The sequence below is a fragment of the Stigmatopora nigra genome, chromosome 3, assembly GCF_051989575.1.
Source record: "Stigmatopora nigra isolate UIUO_SnigA chromosome 3, RoL_Snig_1.1, whole genome shotgun sequence".
Classification (NCBI taxonomy): Eukaryota; Metazoa; Chordata; class Actinopteri; order Syngnathiformes; family Syngnathidae; genus Stigmatopora; species Stigmatopora nigra.
In genome coordinates this window covers 5,696,395-5,717,976 of record NC_135510.1, presented here as the reverse complement: position 1 = coordinate 5,717,976, position 21,582 = coordinate 5,696,395, and the positions used below count along the sequence as shown (strand labels likewise).

Sequence of the window (21,582 nt, the reverse complement as noted above, 5' to 3'; positions counted from 1 at the left end):
ATCTATTATGTCAAATTCTTTGTCAATTCCTTACTCATTCCAGTAATTTCTATCCAAGTCAAATCAAACAATTCAGTGATAATGAAAATTGCTACAAACTTAAACAACTTGTTCCTTGCTACCGCCTTTTTTTGCATTTCATTGTAAAACAGCTGTTGAATGCATACAGAATTGCTATGGATGTGAAAAACTCATGACGCAGGACCAATTATAATCTTAGACATTTTCAGTTAATACAAAGTCAAAAAGGGAGCTAATAAATTTAGTCTTGTGCAGGATGGGGTCGAGGAACAGTAGAACGATGCAACTATGCATGCATTTTTTTTATTAAATGCCCGATCAGAGTCATTTTCCTCTAATATTCTTCACTCTTCTTATATCCTTTTTTCCCCCCGTTATTGTCACCGTTTGTGGGGATTAACATTTAATATTCTCGGCTGTCGAGGATTAGAGAACAGGTGACACCGTTTTTTTTTTTCTTTTCTGGCATGCTACTGGCGTGTGCCCAAATTTCATCCTGGATTACGACTAGGAGATAAGAAAACCAAATGATAAAAATGATTGTGTTTGATGTAAGCCGCATTTTTTTTGGGAGGGGCACAAATGGATTAAAAAGGATGAATCCAGGTGGACTTCCCTGTCCTTTGTCTTTAATTACGGTGGCTCTTACGTGCAAAATAGTTTTAAATTTCAATGAACACTTTATTTTTTAAAAAAAAGGTGGCATGCTAGTCTTTTTTTTCATTTGTCTGCTATTTTTAAAGGTCTTATGCTGCTTAATTCTTGCAAAAAATACATAATGTCTCTCTAATCTGGCCCTCACCACTAGATCAACCCACAATGATTGAGCCGATGACATGTTAGGCTTATCTTGGTATGTATTAACATCCATTTTGGGTTCTGAATGAATGACAACGCTAACCAGTAATACATCAGTATTTTTCCTGATCTCATTTCAATCTGTACTGCAAGTTAGAGCATCTGGACTGTTTGTGAGCATGTTGATATTCCCATGGGCTTCATATGACATACTTTAAGAAAGAGTTGACTGACAGCGTATTATCATCGCTTTCACTCCACTTTTGTTGCCACAACCCACGGCTCATCGGTGGTGACAGCTCTGGCAAAAAAAAAATAAAAAGCAAACAGCCTCTTGACATCCTAAGTGGAGGTTTCACTGCCAGTTAACACTTACTGAGAAGCATCAGTCCAATCATACATATCTTTTTTGTGGGGCAGAGGCTAATTACTTGGGCTTCAACCCATGCAGTTGAATAACTGAGTGTGGAAGATCACTTTTATGCAGTTTCCAGAAACACTGACCATCCTTAGCTGGGGAATTCTGCTTCATTCCTTAATTCTTTATTGGCGCACTCCATTTTTTAAATCACTATAAACTCTCTGCTTGATAAAGACGCCATACATAATAGGATTTAACTGTTATTATCAGGATTGTGGGTGTAATAGTAGGGGATTAGATGAAGTTTCTAGTGTGGCACTCTTCTGATTTCAGACAGACTAGCTTATGTTGTACTGGGTTAGCGATTTCTGTTTTTTTTTTATCCCTTCAAAATGATGAAAAGTGTCATCTTCATCGGTATGTTTATTTGAATCAATGATTGTTGACATTAATCCAAGGTCAGAGACCGGTCGCCTTTGTAACAGGCATTGTGACAATCTTCCACATCGGCACACTGGGAAGAGATGAGTGATCCGTCAGTCAGACTAAATCATTTCTTTTATAGAAAATGAGTTCTTGGAAGCAAGGCTATAGAAGGTTCATTGTAGTCCATTGGAGGTCAGGTTAATGGTAATGGCTTTGTCATTGTCAGAGCTGTTACTCCACGGTGTGTAGTGCAATCATCATCCTTAAGAATCATCTGTCAAAACAGTGTAGACAAACGTAGTAAAAACAAGCATGTCTCTCTAGCTGAATGTTCACCTTTAAGCCAAGGTGAAGGGCGAAGCCATTTCTCAAAAGTGAATTTTTCATCCCCAAGGCATGAGTCAAAAGAGCTTTGGAAGGTCACTGATGAAATACTGCTAATGCAAACTGGGGAAGGTACAACAGAGCAAGCCCTCGCAAATCATTCGAAAAAATTTAGAAAAAAAATGTAATCACATTAATCACATTGCGTTTTCAGTGGCTTAAGACTGCCAAAATTTGGCATATTATATTTGCTGCTATTGGCTGATACGGGTTTGGATTATAAGAATTTTCTTTTGCAATTGTTTCAATGAACAGAATTTATTTCAAGAATATCCATACTGTAATAGATAGATTGCTAACCATGCGTCAATAATAGAACAAAGGTTGAAGAATAGAGTATGTTATGCGGACTATATATGCAAATAATAAGATCTAAAGGGAGAATAGGCAGTTACATTGTCTGCAATGACTTTATAGATTGACTGTCAATGAATTACAATTGCTTGGAAGGAAGTTGCATTGAAATATTATATTTATTAGTACCATTTGCCATTATATTTAATGGTAAATGATGTGGTACTTGCACCAAATCTCTTTTTACCCATGGTCAAGACAAATGTTTTTGTTGACTATGGGCAGAAAGACAGTTTGGTCTTTGGAAAGGTTTGTATCACAGTTCATTTCTTTAAGGAAGTTGTACATTTAGTTTCATGGGATTGCAAATGTGTTTTGGCCCTTATGCTCAAAGGATTGAAACTGGCAATATTCATTATCAGCTTTAGAGTGAAAACTACATGGTAATAATGAATATTGCCACCTTGACTTTATCTTATTTTTCACATTTGATGTAGTGAAACACCTGAACCAAAGTTGTCAAAAAATAATCAATTAGCATGAAAAGAAGAATATCAAGAAAAGCTATGGAGAGGAGAAAACAAACAAACAAGTGTATTCCAAAAGAAAAAAATCGTTTTAGTTATCCTATAAAATAAACTCCTTAAATCTCCTTAAAAAGAAAAGAAAGTAAAAACATACTGGCTATATTGGAATTCTCAGGCAGTCGTAGGACAAATATGTTAATTGATCTTTTGATAACTATTCATACAGGCCAAAGATATGCATGCATAAACAAGGAATTTTCATGAGGCAATAAAAATGTAAATCCATAAATCGGCATAATTCATATAACAAGCCATATATTTTAAGGATGGTAATGTTAGATGTTAATGCTAGATTAGCAGAGAAATGGTGTCTAATTGAGTCGGAATAATAATAATTATGATTTCCCTTCTCGATTTATGACCCCTGGAAAGTGTCATGTCGAAATGTCAATGAGTCTTTAATTATAAATGTAAGACCTTTTGAATAGTTCAAAAGAAAAAGTTCAAGGGTCAAAACGACTCTTACTTTTGATTCCAGCAATTAATTACCAGTAAATTTGCCTTTTGTCATTCCTTTCAAACTCTTTAAGGCATTTGACCATTCAACACGATTGTTACACAACAGCTGATCTGACTCAAGCCCTAAAAAGCCACCATGAAGCAAGCATCCAAAGTTTTTCTGTCCGTGAATGTGAAAGTAGCCTGCATATTATTCCAACCTTTTATCCTTCACTGCTTCCTTTCCTCTCCGCATCAAAACAGACAGCCGGAGGTGCGTGTATTCTTATGTATCGATCGATTCATTTTTAATGCCCCCCCCCCCCCCCCCCCCCACGCTTCCGTGAGCAGGAAACCGACTCACGTAGGTTCCGCCGGGGCAAATGATGCTGTCAAAGCCCAGTTGCCACTCTGTTGAACCTAAAAGCAGAACAGACAACCTTGGAAGTGTGTTGCGAATATTCCCAAGAGATATGATGACTTATGAATAGTCTCTGTTCTTGTCTTTCCAAAATGTCATAACCTTTTGGTCAAGTGCCTCTTCTTTTACCACAGTCAACATTGGACAAAGACAATACTCCTACTCCTCCTTTTCTCTTCAGTTCTAACTGCTTTATTTCAATTCCTCCTTGAAATGAAGACAATTTTATTAATGAAGGCCTCGGCCATTTAAATACCAGTCAAAGCTCAGTCATCCGAAATAGCCAGCAATTATTTGTTCAAGATCCTGAACGATATTGAGTTAGAACTGGCCAGCCGGAAGATGAATATGAGCCCATTTAGGAACTCGAGTTTGTCTTATAACTCTTCGAAATTGAGTTGTGTTTTTGGGTAATTTCCACATAATGGTGCCGGAGGTTGTTTTTTGCTTTGACTCTCAAAATTTTGATTCACATCAGGGGTGCTGGATACGTCAATCACCAAGGGTTAGATTGCACGACAGTAAGATTTAATCCATTTAGTTGTTTTCCCCCCAGGCCTGAGCGGTGTGATTACAATATACTAAACGTATACCACGTGGCTGAATATTAATATTTCTTTTAAGCTGTAAGCCCACTTTGACGTTTTACTAGTTGCTGAAAAAACTGTTTAATGGGATTACTGGCAGCGGGTCAGCACTAAATGAGAACAATTCATTTTTATGTATTCATTTTCCGTACAGCCCACTACGAGCACCAGGCGGAGAACACCCTGATTTGGTGGCCAGCAAATTGCCGCAATTCATTTTATAGTCGCAACCAGATCTAACAGCGTGCTGTTGTTGTTCCCCTGACGATGTTTGGGCGTTGCGTGTATTCTCATTGCATAAGATTTGAAAATGTCACTTCTAATAACTTGCTGAATAATATCAAGATGAATAAAATCCACTAATAGTACGAGAATGCAATATGAGCTCAACCTTTTGTAATCCAACAGCAAATAGAACAACTTAAGTGTTTGAACTTTATAGTAGCAGAATATTCCTGAGTCTTTTACCCGAGTGTACTGTACATAGTCCACTTTATTTGGAATCCGTTTACCTCTGATTTGACTTAAGGCACCTTTCATCTTCTTCTTTTCATGCACTCCCATCCATCCTCTGTCTAACTTTGGTGGGCAGCTGTGCCTCTTGCTTCAGTTCCATCAAAGTGTCACTTCTAATTTGGTGTTTGTGCTGACTCTATCCCTGCGAGCAATCAGTGAAGAAGACAACCATTACTCCTCACTGTGACAGTTCCCTTCAGACTCCCACTGGACTTTAATGACACCTGACAGAACACAGGTTTGCTACTTAGCAAACTGCCCTCCCTAAGTTCCCCGGAGAGAGCCGATAGGGTCGGTTTGGATAATACATCCTTACTTGGTATACAAACAGCACACAAGGGGAAAGTGTGGCAAGTCATCCGGTATTACAGAGCGGCAAAGTTGGTAGAGCTGGCCGTCCAGCGACAGAAGAGTCAGCGGTCCGAATCTGGTCCACTGTCAAATTGTTTGTGGGCAAGATACTGAGCATTAAATTGCCCCCAATGTGTATGTGAATGGGTAAATTTCACTAAGCTGTAAAGTGCTTTGGCAACACTGATGGTGTAGATCACCGCTATTCAACCCAAAGTACAAAATATCCAGTTTGGAACAATGGCTTTTACGCTGAAGATCTGGGTTATCATAACTCTTTATTATATTATAGCCCCTAGGAATGAGCGTGAATGAGATTCGTTATCCATCTTCTTGGGCTTTGCGATTGGCTGGCCACCAATTTTGGTGTCCATAATTGGATAGGATAGGTTCCACCACCCCCCATGACCCTTGTAAGCGGTACAGAAAATGAATTATTGTTTAGTTAGCACTAGATCGAGTCTTCAATCCCGAGCTCTGACATTATTATGTGCGGTTTGCATGTTCTCCCTGTGCCTGAGTGCTTTTTCTCTGGGTACTCCCGTTTCTTCATTCAAAAACATGCATGGTCTAAATTGTTTTTTGGTATGGCAGGTGAGCATAAGTGGAGCGGAAAATAAGTTAATATTTAAGTAGTCCTAGTCACTGTGTCACATGAAATCAATTCAGGATATATCTAAACACCTTATTTGTCTCTCATATTCAGCATAGCTGATTTAACTTTAGCTTGTCCTACCAGAAAGGGGCGCTCTAGTTTGTCCTTCTATAAAAATTGTTCTTGTAAACGTATTCTGCCTGGATGGTGTGTTTTCTTAGTACTTCTAATTTGAAGTAGTTGTGTTGATTGAAAAAGCTTTTCTCATATTATGGCACAGACTTTAATGGCTGAGTAAAATCAGGTGAGGAGGCTCTTCTCCGCGTCATTGGTCTGTACATTTCGTCAACTCGCCAGTAAGTGTCCAAATTTGCAAATAAAAAAAGGGAGAAAAAGGTTTATTACTGGCTAGTTTTAAATGGATAAGGAAACGGTGCCAAATATGGTTCTATTATCATCATAGTGATGTGCTCATCATTTAATGTACTCATGAAGTGTGACTTTTTGGACTATAAGCATTTAAACTAACTTTTCCGGAGTAACATCCTGAAAGTGGAGTCATAATTCTTAAATTACTGCTTATCTATAGAAGCCTGGATGGCACGGAACCACACATTTGGCAGCAGGAGTATTAAATGTGAGGTCATTGTTCAAAAGTGATCCAGAACCTGAAATAAGATGACAAGTGTCCCCATCACTTCTTTGGGGTGCAACGTTTCAAGTCTCTTTGATTTACTCCTTGCTTTTTAGCTTATGTAAATTCCCTTTTTATAAGTGCTCACTTAATTAAGTGAGCTGTGATAGAAGACAATTTTATGTATGCAAGTCTTTATATCTGTAAATCACAATGCAAGAGCAGAGCTGGGAATACCAATTCTAATCCATTTAATATTGTTATGGCCATATATTTATTTCTGCTGATTTAGAACGCTGACACTCTGGCACGCTCGTCACAACTGTGAATTAAATTATAAGTGGTTAGTCAGAGGAGATGTTTAATTAGGAGTCCTGCATCAAATGCCAAAACCTACAAACTGTTATTTTTAGTCTGAGGTTTTCAGAAGTACTGTAATTGTTAACCATGCCTGGTTAAGAAAAGGTTATGTTTTGACCTCCATGAACAATGTAACAATTGCTAAAACAGGAAAGGTATAATCAGTACTGCTGCAATTGATGCAGGATGGAGAAACTCACTTTATAGCCAGTTTTAAAGTATATAATTTGTATCATTTCCAGTGTATAAACACAAAGCCTTGGCTTGCTCCATAGTAAACACAAATTGTGCTACATTTCCAGTGTATAAACACAAAGCCTTGGCTTGCTCCATAGTAAACACAAATTGTGCTACAGTCTACTCACTTACCCATGAAATAGTGTCATTTTTTTCCTAAATTTATACTTAATCTTGTTCACTAAGATATTATGAAGTCTGGACAATATCAGTTAGCCGACTGAAAGAATGACAACAAGGCTTATATTCAAATAACAGCAAGAGACTAGCTTTACGCTGCAAGACAGGACTTGACACTAGCAGTTATAGCCTGCTTTATCTTCTATGATAAGATCATATGCTCAAAACCTTTGTATGAGTTTAGGTAATGTATTCAAACAAAAATTCACGTCTTTCCAAAATGGCGAGGAAAGCTTTTTCAAAATGAAGAGGTAAAAGATAAAGGCCTTGTAAAAAAAACCTGGCATAACACCTGGCTCATAAAGACAGTAGGCTCTTAAAGAGGAAACCACAGCTCTCTGCTGACTCCTACATTCTTCGGCTTTAGGCTTTACAATGACAAGTGTCGCTCTTAATATACATTGGAATTTTCAGCAATGTCTTAGAAATGAGGCGTGTTAAAAGTGCTTTGTAAAGCACACATTTACAGATTCTTGTCAAATACAAACCGCATGGTGCCACTGCCTGCCAAGTATTAGTAGCACAGCAGGGCCACCACTCCTGTCATTTCATTTGTTTAATCAATTATTTACAATACACATCAATGGGAGGTAGGGACTTAGATCCACATACCTTCGGGCTTCATGTTGTTCCCATTTTGTGCATTGGAGCCTATCCCTGTTGATCTTAGGCATTGATACAATCATAAATCACTCCAAAAAATGTGTTTAAATAGTATAAAGGCTGCCTTTGCATAGATGTATTGGAGGAATTAGTAGACAGCTCCATGACTGCTTGGAAAACTACCAAAAAAATAACCTAAAGCCAAAAACTCTTTAAAATACGACATGGCAATGGTTCTACACTGCAGGAACAGGGTTTAATTTCCAAATTCTAACTGGACAAAAGAGAAAGATGTGGGTGTGAAAAATGTGAGCTTAAGAAACCTTGTGCCGCTAGTGACCTTTTCTGTCTGCAAGAGGCAAAGTTGAAGTTTGTGTGAGCTGATGAGATGTCAGCAGCAGCTCATCTGATGACACTTCTCACTTGTGGCTCACATTTGCTTTTCTCGGGGCCAGCAGGTCCTATGATTGAGGTGACGCCTGTGGAATGTACTGAATTCTTGCGGGATGAAAAATGTCCACGCCGAGCTTGCTATGGATACAGAAAACGACTTGTGTTTTTCTCATTCAGGTCAAGGCCAGAGTCCATCAAACATAGCTCAGTGTATTCTGTATTTATTCTGTAATGTAAACATCGTGTGTCGTGTTCGTTCATCTTCTGTACTTGTCATCGTCGCCAGGGTTGCTCAGATCCTGGAGCCTATCCCAGCTAACTATGGGCGGGGGACGGACGGAGTACAGTGCTCCCCAGCCTATCACAGGGCATTTATAGTCAATCGACTATTCACACTCAAATTCAAACCTAATGAGAAATTTGTGTTCTTTTTACCTAACTAGATGCTGTTAGGATGTTGGAGGAAGCCAGAATACTTGGAAAAAAACGACTAAGGCACATGGAAATATGCAAACTCCTCAAAGGAATACCGAGGAACAGGACGTAACCTTAGATCCCAGAACGGTGAGCTAAGATTTTGTTTGCCCACATCATATTTTAAAAATATCATTGGATATGGCCAGCACACGAAGCTTGGGTTCATCCTAAATTGTTGTAATTCTCAGATTCATCTGAGTGTCACTTGATGCGTCCAATAAAGCTTGTTTCTTTAACATTCAGGACTATTAGAGCAGGTAGCCAATGCGTAAGGAGTAGGTGGCCCAATTGGAAATACTCGAATGTGATTGGTTGAAGTAGAAACAGTAGTTAAATTAAAGTTTGATCAGGGCTATTTCACCTATTTCCAGAAAATACTGGCTTTTCTTAACACATCTCCCCTATTGCACATTGGAAAAACTGAAATTGTGTCTTTTCACACTTTATTAAACAACATTCTTTTTACTGGGGTGCTTGAAATCAATGTGCTTTCTACTTCTGGGAAAAGCGTAATAATTCTAAAAGCCTCCTTTAAAAATGCTTGTTAGTGAGGTTGAAAATGACACGGCTTTCCAACCTGCAGAAACAAAAGCCCAATATTTTTGCCTGAAAAATGCCATTTTTGCATAAGTCAGCAGTCACTTTTTTCCCTGCCGACCAATCAAAATGAAAAATTTGACTTGATGTCCAAAGTATCTGATATTCCAGCACTTGCAATCAGAAAAGCAGAACGCACATGCGACCCTACCCCCTTCATCCCCTCCAGAGCTTCTCTGTTCCTTCCCCAGTCGGGATTATTTACGACAAGATCCAGTAGAGTGACGCGGCACAGGGCTCCTGCCCCAAGAATGCCCGCAGCTGAGCAGCAATCAAAGGAAAGCGTCATCTCTCTTCCACCTGCTCCCATGGGTGCTGCTGAGGCAGCGCATTGGGGATGAGAGGCGAGAGGTGGTGCTCAGGGATGGGAGGGAAAAAGAGTGTGAAGAGCAAAACCTGTGGGGGAAATAACACTGAAAAAAGGAAAAGTGGATAATACTGTCTGTAGAGTGAAGATTGAAGTTTCAAAATGGGGGATGACAGGAGTTGTAGTCGCGCTTCAAGCAGCTTTGCAATTGTTGACCACACTCCTAACGACTCGAGTCTAAAAAAAACTGCGGCAGCACTGGAAACAGGCAATGTTTGATTGTTAACAGCCAGAAAAAAAATAGTTTTTACTCTCAGAACTCAATCTGGAAAAGGAGACTGCGTACCTCCTATTTCGGCGGACAGGTGGTTAGTGTGTCGGGCTCACAGATGGATCCACACTGTGTGGAGTTTGTATGTTCTCTCTGAGCTTGCCTGGGTTTTCTGTGGGTACTCTGCTTTTCTCCCATGTCCATAAAACATGCGGGGTAGGCTGGTTGATCACTCTAAATTGCCCCTAGGTATGAGTGTGAGTGTAAATGGTTGTCTATGTCCTGCAATTGGCTGGCCACCACTTCAAGATGGACTGCTCTTAGTTAGCTCGTATAGGCTCCAGCACCCCCACAACTTTTGTGAGGATTAGCGGTTCAGAATATGAAGGAATGACCCCCAGTTAGGCCTAATTTGACCAGAGCTGGTGCCTACCTTTAATGATATTAAAATGTAATTGTCTTTCGAATAATATGAGACACAATACATGTGCTCCCTTGTTATCAAAATTGAGGCAGAATTCATTTATTTGTAGGAATGTGCCTGAAAGGAACCAAAACTAGCAGTAAGTGCTAACACTGTTTCCTATTTAAAGTTGAGCATCCGCTTTGAGAAGGTTTTGTCATTTGATCGTATTAACCAGGGGGACGCAAAGATAGGATGATATTGTGTACCTACTTCTAATCTATTATGTTCTAGTCAAGGAGTAAATGTCTAACTATTGGACGTATTACATAACTCACTTGAGTCCCACATTTTCATACTCATATCTGCGTGAATATATCACAAATTCAAAGTGGTCACGTCCTTATGAAATGCACTGCGAGGTAGTGCCCCAGGCAACAGCATTTCCTGCTTATTAGCCGGAGTCATTCTCCAATTATACAGTGATGAAGTTAGTCTCCCTTAATTGTCCATTAAAGTGATTATCACATGGCGTAATTGCCTTTTAAAATAATGGGAACCCAAAATGATCCGCTAGCTGAATTCTGATAAGCGTTGCACTGAAATTAGACCCATGATGTTTAAGCTAAGTGATAAAAATACACTGGGGAGTCACTAGACAGCCAGAAAAACGCTTGCTTGGATCATTAAATGTTCAACAAAAAACAATCTCTTCTCACTTTGTGACCAAGTCACAAAAGCAGATATCTCTGTAAACTAAAACTTGATCCAACTAGACCAGAGTAGAGTCTTCCGCCAAGACCAAGTTTTGACCAAAAATAGAAATATATTGAGTTTTTCTGGCTTCTATGTCATGATTCATGTCGTCGTTACAAATCATTTGGAGTTAAGGTGATTTGTTTTTTTTTCCTTCCTGACTAAAATTGTCACAAAACTCTGAGAATGTACAAAAATAGTCTTTCCAAAACTTTTAATAGGCGCTGTAACGATATTTTAAACAAGGCTAGGCTGTATACAATATCACTACAGGGTTCAAATGAGGCTAAAGACAAAAGTGAAGCTAACGTTTTATTATTCTAGGTCACATCTCTTGTGTAAAAACCACAGTCCAGTTTAGTTTAGCTAAATTTGGGCTTTTCCCAATCCACCAAATGCATACAAAACAAAATAAGACAAACATAAATATAGCAGTGCACGGCAAAGACGGGGTAAAAGTGCAATGTAAAGATAACTTCCCGCACAAATAAAACTAGCTCAATATTCCCCGAAGATGGAGGCAGAGCAATAAGAAATACATCAGTATAGTTTTTACGGCATAGTAATACAGAATGCTCAAATTTTTACAGCACTTTTCTGCATCATTAATTCCCTAAAGAAAATGACCAACCTAAGGCAACACCTTCCTAACATGGAATTATTCAATGTCGATGTGTAAAGTACCTGACTCTCTCTTTCTGATCTTCTTGGTCTCACAGGGAAACATCTGTTTCAAATATGGAGGATGTGCAATGTCCAGATTTTGTTGAGTTCAAAAATGCATATGGCCAGCAAGTACAGGTAAGAATTTAATATTTCAATATATGCAGTAATGCATGAAATAATCTACAGTAAACTAAAGAGGGAAATATTTTTTGAGTAGTTTTCTAGCAAATTGGAAAGACTGAAAATTAAGTTTTGGTTTAAATCCACAGTAGGAGGATTTTTTTTGTTATTGATATGTAATCAATGTTATTGTGGGACCGGCAGGGCTATTTTTGGAGTATAAAATATTAATGGATTTGGTCATTAAATTGGGATTGATTAACTAGAAGAAAATCAAATTAATCATTTATAGTGGCATCACATGACAAATTTGGATTATTTTGTAAAACTTAGTTGTTTTACCACTTAAATGTCAATCAGATTGGGAAAAAAATCATAGAAAGCGTGTAACTCTAAAAATAGCTATCAAGATATTCCAAATATTCAACTGTCTTTTGGGCAGAACTGCTTAAAATGAACCTGCATATACTGAAAGTTCGAAAAATATGGCACCACCGTTACAAAATGAGCAGATTGAGAAGGAAAAAAAAGAAGAAAAAATGCAAAATAGAAGTGATACTGAACATTTGAAAAATATGGCACCACAGTCACAAAAGGAGCAGGTTGAGAAGGGGAAAAAAAAGAAGAAGAAAAAATGCTAAATAGAAGTGAATATGGCCTTTGGTAAAATCAACAAAAATGAATGTGCTAGTGTGAGAAAATAAGATTTGGCTGCCTCCTGCCAGGACGAGGCCCTGTGAACACCTGAGCCTCAGATGCAGATGATAGGCGGGATGCGGCTCGCGCTTGCCATAATAGTTATAAACATCAGCGTAAATGAGCTTGTCGCCTTTTTGGATCCGTGTGTTGGCGTATAAATGAGTTCTACTCTAAGCGTTGACAAGGCTGTATGGATGGATGGCGCATTGTCTGAATAAAAAGGCAGACCCATTTGCATCTCACATTAGGTGTGCACAAGGGTCCATCATTTCTTTTGAGGACCATCATACAACTCCTCTTTTCTCAGATCAGAGGCCCCCTCTTTTTTACAATCACTCCTAAAGTAAAAAAATAATCAGATCTGTCTCTGCAGGGCCAGTAATATTAAATTATTAATACTTGGTAATACTAAGATTTGCCCTTCTAATGATATCATGCTAATTATACATTTTCTTCATGTTTTATTATTTCAAAAAAGGGTGTACACCAGATGTAGGCAAACTAGGGCCCGCGGGCCACACACGCTTTTTAATCCGGCCCGCCGACGTTGTCCAATTTTTTTTCCCCAAGATAGCGCCGTCACACGGAAGCCAGTGGCAGTAGCTCTGTCCACTCTTATTTGTTTTTTGTGTTTTACACCCCTCCTATTTTTTTAAAATTACATTTTAATATTTCTTAATACATTCCTTTTTACTTCACTGTGTACTTTATATTTTTTACTTTAATGATGAGTGATGGCTATGTTAAAACTTGAATCCTTTTTTTCTGTTTATGTTTCATATCTACTGTTAACGGATGCACTTTTTTATATGTATCGTATCTTGTGCTGAACCGGCCCGTCTGTCAATTTTTTTAAGGCAATGTGGCCCCCGGGCACAAAAGTTCGCCCAACCCTGGTGTACACAAAACACCTAAAAGGTATAAACTGTAACTTCAGATATAAGAAAGTGGGTAAGCTACGCTTATGCTGAGTTATTGTTTTTCTTATGACATTGCATACTATGGCAACATGTGCCAATTCCTCACTTGGGGCCAATGATTGAAGAAATGATACATTTTATGAATTTTGCTTAGAGTTATATCTGTGGCTGCCAGAACTAATTTAGAACAAAATACCTCCGGATTTCCAAGTCTTGCACATTAAAAGACTCGCGTCGAAGATGAAGATGGCTTATGAAGGTAGGATGGCCCACTAATTGGTCAGCAATATAGTCTGACTCAGCTTCGTGGCTGTCCCACTGGGTTTTGTATCATGCAAAGGAAGTAAGATTTGTGAACTAGGCTTCTGGCAAGAGCCGGATGACCTTAATTATTACTAACAAGCTGCATATTAATGTCGCTGAAATGTGTTAATTCCCGCAAGGTGCCTGACAGTGACGTCTATAATGGTGCCCAGTCAGCCATTATTTCCTATCACTGCTGATTTACGTTGAAAGTCGGCGTAAAGTCTGGCACCGGTGGACAAATTAAGGAGATATTTCATTATCTATTTATTTTTTTTGACATAACTGTCTGCATTTTAATCGATTACGCTTCGGAAAGTGTACTTGACACTTGACTACCATTAGTAGTTGTAACATGCTGTGGGTGTATACTACATTAGTCCTCAACTGAACTGTGGTGTAATGTTACAAAATGGGTTTAATACCACTTGCAATGTGATTCCTAAATGAACTTTTAGTACAAATGCACAAATCTATAAATAAGGCTTACATTGCATAAAATGGATGGCGCTATTGTGGTTTCAAATTTACTTCCAGTCATTGAAATGTTTTTATGCCAATAACAAAATATTCTGTCGTGAATATTTTATTTTCTTTCTCATAAAATCAAATGACTGAACCTTGGCAGATATCAGTGTTTAATTAGATCATGTATCTGAAAGGAAACCTCAAGGTACAGCTATCTCAAAGCATCAAAAGACTGAAAATTTGTATTTACCGGAGTTAAATGGCCAAATAGTTCAAACTATGAATGTGTCCTCGATAAATTTCAACTTTGAACTACATTATACAAGAAAAACCACAAATGTATTCTGTTAACTACCATGTCTTGTGAAAAGCTTGGTTCAATTCTTACCAAGTAACAAAGCAAAAGTGAGTTTGGAACATTGTCTGTCTCTCAATTCGCAAAACTTATAAATTAAAAGCTGTCGTCTACTAAATCTCATTTTTAATGGGCCTAACCTTTTTGAATAACCTGTTTATTAAAGGCTTGATGGATAGATAATTGATCACATAATTGGCTACAAGGTTAGTGTTAGGTTTATTATATCAATCAGGACGCTAATAAAAATAAATGGCGAGAATATACACCAACCAGAGTGAATTGGAGTCTTTTCCCTGAAAGCAAAGCCACGACAGAGGCCTCAAATCTCAGCCCGTTAACCAGGAACTGTAGGCAATTGTGGCAGGTCCTCTGCTGGAGTCCACAATGTTAGCTTGCATATGGTACAGTCAGTCTCCTATGGTGGCTTTGTGACAGATGACTTGGCTTGTTCTGTTTGCCGTGGGTTGTCATCGTTCATATTGATTGGGTGACAGATGTGCCCCAGTAGGAAGTAAGTGATGGCAGATTGGGTCTGCTTCTTGTTTTTGCTTCCTGCTATCTTGGCATGATGCAATTGACACAATCTATCGATCGGGCAATTATAAGAGTAGACTGGCAAGGAAATAATTGCACATCCTCAGATCCCTTAATAGACCTTGCGGGAGTTGGCTGAATGCAAGCACCGTCTCCCGAAAAACCAGCAAGGAGTTTAACTGGGAACACGATAAAATTGATCCCCACCCGCACCAAACCACTTGCTCATTAGCTTGCGATGCAGCGGTGGTAGGCAATCCACTAACATATACAAGTATCGATTGGGCAGGAGCATGTGGTGCCTAAATCACAAAGAAACGAAAGATCTACTTGTTGGAACCAGAATCAACCAAAAGCCTAATTGTGTTGTTGCTTTTGATTAGCCTGACACCTTGTTACCAAGTTACTCGGCATTCAGGTGGGCTCAATCAAAACAGCCTCCACTTTAAAGAGGAGGCGGCCACATATTGCAAGGTGAGTTGGAACAGCGTGGGGCCAAAGATTACTTTTAATGGTGCTCTTAAATCAGCCTGAGTGTCAGGGTGAGGGGCTCGTGTGGGCGCGTCAACCAGCAAACCGCATTACTCACTCTCCGGAGGCCCGTGGTGAAGGGACAGCGGCGGCATATAAAAGCTGCCTTAACCCGAAGCTCTAATTGCCTGTTGTTCTTTAGCAACACTCGAGTCGGCGGAGAGGCATTTTAGGACAAGGATTATAGCTTTTAGAAGTGTGATCGATGCGGGAAGGAAGGACGCCAGCTCCTCTCATACACAGTGAAACCTGAGAATATTGACATCAGGGCTGTCGAAGCCTGAGAGGTCTCCGGTGTAACTATATTTATCTCAGCAGGTGAAGTTTAACAAGGTTGTCTCTGACTGATGCACGGCTTTGTCAGCGGCTCTAGCTCTTACTTACCTAAACAGATCATCTATTTTGTTTTACAGAGGAAAGTGACACATAATGAGTAAATAATGAGCGGGAGGAGTAATGAGCCTTGCGCCAGTCGTTACCTTCTTTATCGAGAAGCGTGTTGTGTATTGACTGAGACGAGGCTCTGTACTCACATGTAAATATCTCAGGGAAAGTCATAGGAAACTGTAGTCTACATTTTCTTGCTGCTATTAATACCGTTACATGTGTATTTTATGAAGTGCAGTAGAAACTGGTGGCCTATACAGTGGATCCTTAAAAGCTGATCACAATAATTATTTTACAACAGTTGATATAAATGATGCATTTTTTGTCCATGTCTACATAAGTAACATGAACTGAATCCTATCCTAATTGACTTTCGGAGACAGATTGTGATACTGTTTAAAATTGGATTACTTTGCCTATATAAAGGTCTTAATGATCTTTAATGTCCAACGTAAAATTACAGTAAAGTTCTATCACAAATGAAAATATATCAGCTAACCAATCTGTGCCAAATGTGAGAAGCGAACGTCTTCATCTAAACTCAAACAGATGGAATTTTGTTCACCTAAGATCAAGATGACTATTCTGTCAGTGTCTAAAAAACCCAAAGGAAAAACCAGAAGACACATATAGAGTTCATCCTTCAATATTACAAGATCTGAGGGACTCCTGATATCTTCATTCGTTGTGACATTTGTACGTTTAACATGAGATTATGGCTTTCAGAGTGGAGGGTCTTCAATTCAAATACCCTAACCTCATATAAATATGAATTGACCGTAACTCCACGCACTTGGTTGTGCGAGATAGATAGCAGTCTATGACCACAGACCTTCTCTAGGCGCATACACACAACCACACTTAGGGGCCACGCTCTAGGCATTCTCAAGAGTTCAATGGGGGCAAGGGAGACAGTGATGGATTACAGGCAGATCTGGGTTATAATAAGTAGGTCCCATATCCCAACTGTGTGCAGCAGGAGCTAGGAATCCTGCATAATGGCTACGCATAGTAAGGCCAGGTAGCCAACGCTCTCTAATGCCTTGTCAGCATGCACACACGCATCTTGTCACTACGGGGATTTACCACTCCGAGGGCAGAATAAAGCAGTCCCGTGAGGAGTTTAGGCTTTCCCGGTCCAAAATAACAAAATCCGGATTAAAAATCAGGATTCCACATAAACAAAATACTGAGATTAAATGTACTAGAATGGGGAACACAAAGAAGGATCTCAGAGATCAGGACATTTGCCATGAAAGCAATAAAAAGGGAAAACAAGAACTGCAAGACAGCAGGGAAATAAACAGACAAATTAATAGAAAACAAGGAATATCTGGATAAAATGGCGACTAGGAAAAGTTGATTGGGTCACATTGGAGAAGGCTTGATAAAACTGAATTAAACCTAATCAGGCAGGACAATAACTAAATGCACAGCAAAAGAAGACACATTAGGGAACAAACCAAATGTAAATAAAACCAAACACTGATGACGTATAAATTCAGCTAATCGTTAGCTACTAACAAGACATTTTCCTTTCAAAGTCTTCATTACTCTATTCTTTGTGATGCGTTACGCATAATATTTACGTTTTTTTACCCTTATTTGATCACTACAAAGAAACTGGTTGAATTCCCTATTTTTCACTGCAAATCGAGTAATTATCTGCCAAAGCCTCAAGTGAATAAAAGACTAAATTCCCATGACCATGACAAGGCTAAACGGTTAAATTCTCCACAATCCTTTTTTAAAAATTCTCTACTATGAACCCCTTGAATTCCAATTGCCTTGAATCTCCTTGATTAACATGTATAATGAAGTCTTTTAATGGATCGGGCACTAACAATGGTTGTATATAGTTTGCATGAATGCATGAGTCTCACATATAAAAAAGTATCTTCTCAATGAGCCATTAGCTTTTAGATAGGTGTAGTAACTGAGACCATTAGAATGTGCTACCAGGAAGGTGTGTTCATGCCTCAGTACCCTGCTTATTTGAGAGCACTGACCCCGCAACGTTGCTTCTGGCCAGTGCTGATGGGGTGCTTGATGGGTGGTTGTAAGGCAGGTTGAATTAATTAGCAGCAGGGCACACAATGCTGCTGTGGTCATGTAAAGCCCTGACCTTTTTATGTTGGGGTGAAATCAAACCGAATTGATCTTATAAACATCCCACAATCAGCCATGCTGTGTTCATGGATTTCCTTTACCCGACCAATATGTTTTGGGTGAGGAAATCACAGTCTATCAAATGGTATGATAAAACACCCATTCAGGTTTATACATTAGGTTGTGCTTAACATTTATATAATCTCTAAGCATTTAATAGGTGAAAATGGATAGATGAATATCCAAAGTTGGCTTTTTGAACTTCATGAAAAGTAACTGGAACATTATATTTAAAAATGCAGACCTTGTTCTCTAAGAGAGGTGCTCATCTTCATTCTCTGTCCTTCACCCAACAGCGTACCTTCAGCTTCCTATAAAGCAAGTGTTGAACAAGAGCATTTTGCAAGTGAAGTGGTCAGTGAGCTTCCCGCCGCAGGTGTAAAAATCTATATCTACAAGTTGGACACATTCCGAGTGAGACCCTCAATGAGCCTCCCACTCTTCAGCACAAGCACAGCTCTTGGCTACTGCAGCCAAACTACCATCCCGCTATCATGATGGGAACAAGCCTTGTGAGATGACCTCAGTCAACCTAACAGTTTCCAACTTTTTGGAGTGTCGGTAAGTCAAAAACCCGACAAGCTCTTTTGACTGCTCACGCAAGAACCTTTTCAGCATATCCTATTTTATTTCAGTGCTGCATTCAACTGAAAACTTTCGAATATTTAACATACGAGGTTCAAACTAGGAGAACAGGCTTTTGGAATGATTATGGAAGATAATGGAGACAGTGGTGAATGAATATCTTTCTGAGAGAGACATTAAAAAAACAAGTAGTTTCGGAAAGACAGGATTTTGGATTCATTTCTTGTGTCGGGTGTCTCACTAATGGGCATCTAATGATATGATCAAAGCATTTGCCAATTTACATGACAAGCCTAAATGGCCATTTCATAGACTCCAGCAATATGGTACATAGCAAACAAACAAGCAAACAGGTGACAAAAGGTTACAAGCTTATCCATCACTCTTGGACGTATAATGCTGTTCTACTTCTTGTGATTGAAGCCATATCAAGTATTTGCCTTTCTCCATCTGGCTTGCTGGCTACAGATGCGGCTGCCAGCATTTTTTTTTTTTTTTTTGCCATCTGGACTACACGTTGCAGGAGCAGACTCGAAATAAATATAGCGTTGGAGTTCTTTCTCCTTCCTGTTACTTTTTAATACTAGGACATCTAGAAGTTGAACACATTTTCTTTTTTTCAATGGGCAGCACAGTGGAATGGAAACAGTACTGGTGTCAATAGTTTGAACAAATTGCTATATTTAAAATCGGGTCATTTATTGAGGCCATGTCTTGGGGCTAGCTGATTTCGGAAGTAGCCATATTGTTTTAAGGAGCATTAACGGTCACCCAAAAAAACCATTACCATACATACGTAGTGTATATATTTTGGCTGGTGCTACTTATACTCAGGTGCGACTTATAGTCCGAATAATATGGTAAAAAGTTCAACTGTAGTAAAGTTCAGATGGTTAAAATGTCAAATAAATTAATCAACAATGCCTTGTAAAAGCTTTTGAAAAACTATATTCATTCCAAGCAGATCAGTGAAAATCACAGCAGGAGAATTATTGATTTATAAATTGCCAATGCCTTTTAGTGGCGCTTTTAAAACAACTTTAGTACGTACTAACTTTTACAACTTAAGCTCATTTGGTCAATCTTGCCCCCACCTGTCCCTGACCTGACACTAACCTTGAAATACTGTAGCTCCTCGCAAGCACCCTGCAGGGATTAACTCATTGATTTGTGGCAGAGGACCATGACCTCCAAGGAGATGCTGACTTTCAATCTGAAGGCCTCACACCACACAGTTAGGGCCTCATTTCTGTCTCTTCTGCCTGCTTGAAAACACATCTGACCTGTACACCTGTGCCACCACCATGGGCAGGTCCACAGAACATCCGATTTTATTATCACTCATGCCCTGCTGGCCTCACTTTACCAGTCTGCCGGTAATAGAAATCGGATAGTCCAATGTGACACATCTACCCTTAACGCTGACACAGGTGGCAAATCTGAAGCTCACATCCCGTATAAAAGTTGTACAATTTTTCATTTTGACAACAAAAACATGTGCAGACATACGGAAAGACTTTTCTCCCCGCTATTTCATTTTTGATGGCACGGTGGATGACTGGTAAGCGTGTCGCCTCACAGTTCTGAAACGAGCCCAGTTTGAAGGTTATTCTTCCTGTGCTTGTTTTTCCAGTACAGCGATTTCATTCTGTTTGTACAAAATGGAAACAAAAACAGAATTATAAAATCCACAAACCTTTTTAAGTCTTTCTATAACTGACTGCACAATAGTGTTGGGTTTAATTTTTAGAGCAATATGTTATACAGTACCTCTGTCTCTCAGAAAATTACTATTTTTTTTCCAAAAAAAGATTAAAAAAAAAATGTCTTTCAACCATTATGAAAATGGTTATTAGTGTTAAAAAATGCAACTAATAATTTACAGATTTAGATTGTAAGGCCAAAAGCAGGGATTGTAAAAGCAAAATACATGTGCTATATAAATTGTGAATTGATATAATATTTAAAGTTTATCCTGGTTTTCTCACGCTAGGACATTTCTTTAAAATAATTATTATATACATTACAACCCCCCAAGCCAAGTATATTTGTTACAATGAGAAATTCTCAGTCTTAACGACCCGCCCCCATGAATATACACAAGCTGATAAAAAGCTCCATTTTGTTTGCCTTCATTTCCTGTGCAATAAATTTCATCCATCATTTCATATTGCTTTGCGCTACATGACAAGCATGAATGAAACTTGACCAAAATATGAGACCTATCTATCGATATACATTTTTCCATTTTCTAATAAGACCTTGTAGTCACAATTCTATCCCATTTTTCCCAACCTTTCCTTAATCTCAGCATTATAATACATAGAAATAATACAATATTTGCCAAATTCACTATGGTCATGTCCCAGTATTTAGGTTCAAAAAGATGGCAATAAACCATTGCAATTATCAAGTACTCATTGCTCAAAGACTCCATTTACGGACCTGCTGTAAAAGTCCCACATAAATTAATTTATACCACCTTTACCTTATACGCACTTATACCTGCAGCCTTAAAATCCAAACCAAATTCATACTCAGATTAATGCCAATGCTCATCTTTAGGAAAGATCCGAACATTTTCCAGTTATAGTAAAACCATCTCACCATAATATTTGGGATTGACACTATTCATTTTTAAGTATCTGTTTTCATCCCAATATCTTCCCTATCAGTGCTCGGACTAAAATGGCAAAATGAACAGATTACCAATGATAACATATCGGGCATTTAGCTCGACATTGTGGGAATATAATTCACCTGAGGCTCAAATCCTTCAAATCATCTCCCAACCCTGTGGCCAATCAACCCAAGATATACTGTCATGACCAGATAAGACTAGTGT

The 21,582-nt window shown here is 38.8% G+C and overlaps 1 protein-coding gene across 3 annotated transcripts in view; it reads left to right on the top strand.

The window, feature by feature from the left end:
- Window positions 1–21,582, top strand: part of mdga1 (MAM domain containing glycosylphosphatidylinositol anchor 1) — a 212,743-nt gene that overhangs the window by 143,350 nt on the left and 47,811 nt on the right. For all 3 annotated transcript variants that reach the window (XR_013325792.1, XR_013325790.1, XR_013325791.1), the window contains exons 24-26: window positions 8,630–8,750; window positions 11,717–11,798; window positions 18,449–18,713. The gene's annotated coding sequence lies outside the window, so the exon portion shown is untranslated. The remainder of the gene's footprint in view (window positions 1–8,629; window positions 8,751–11,716; window positions 11,799–18,448; window positions 18,714–21,582) is intronic.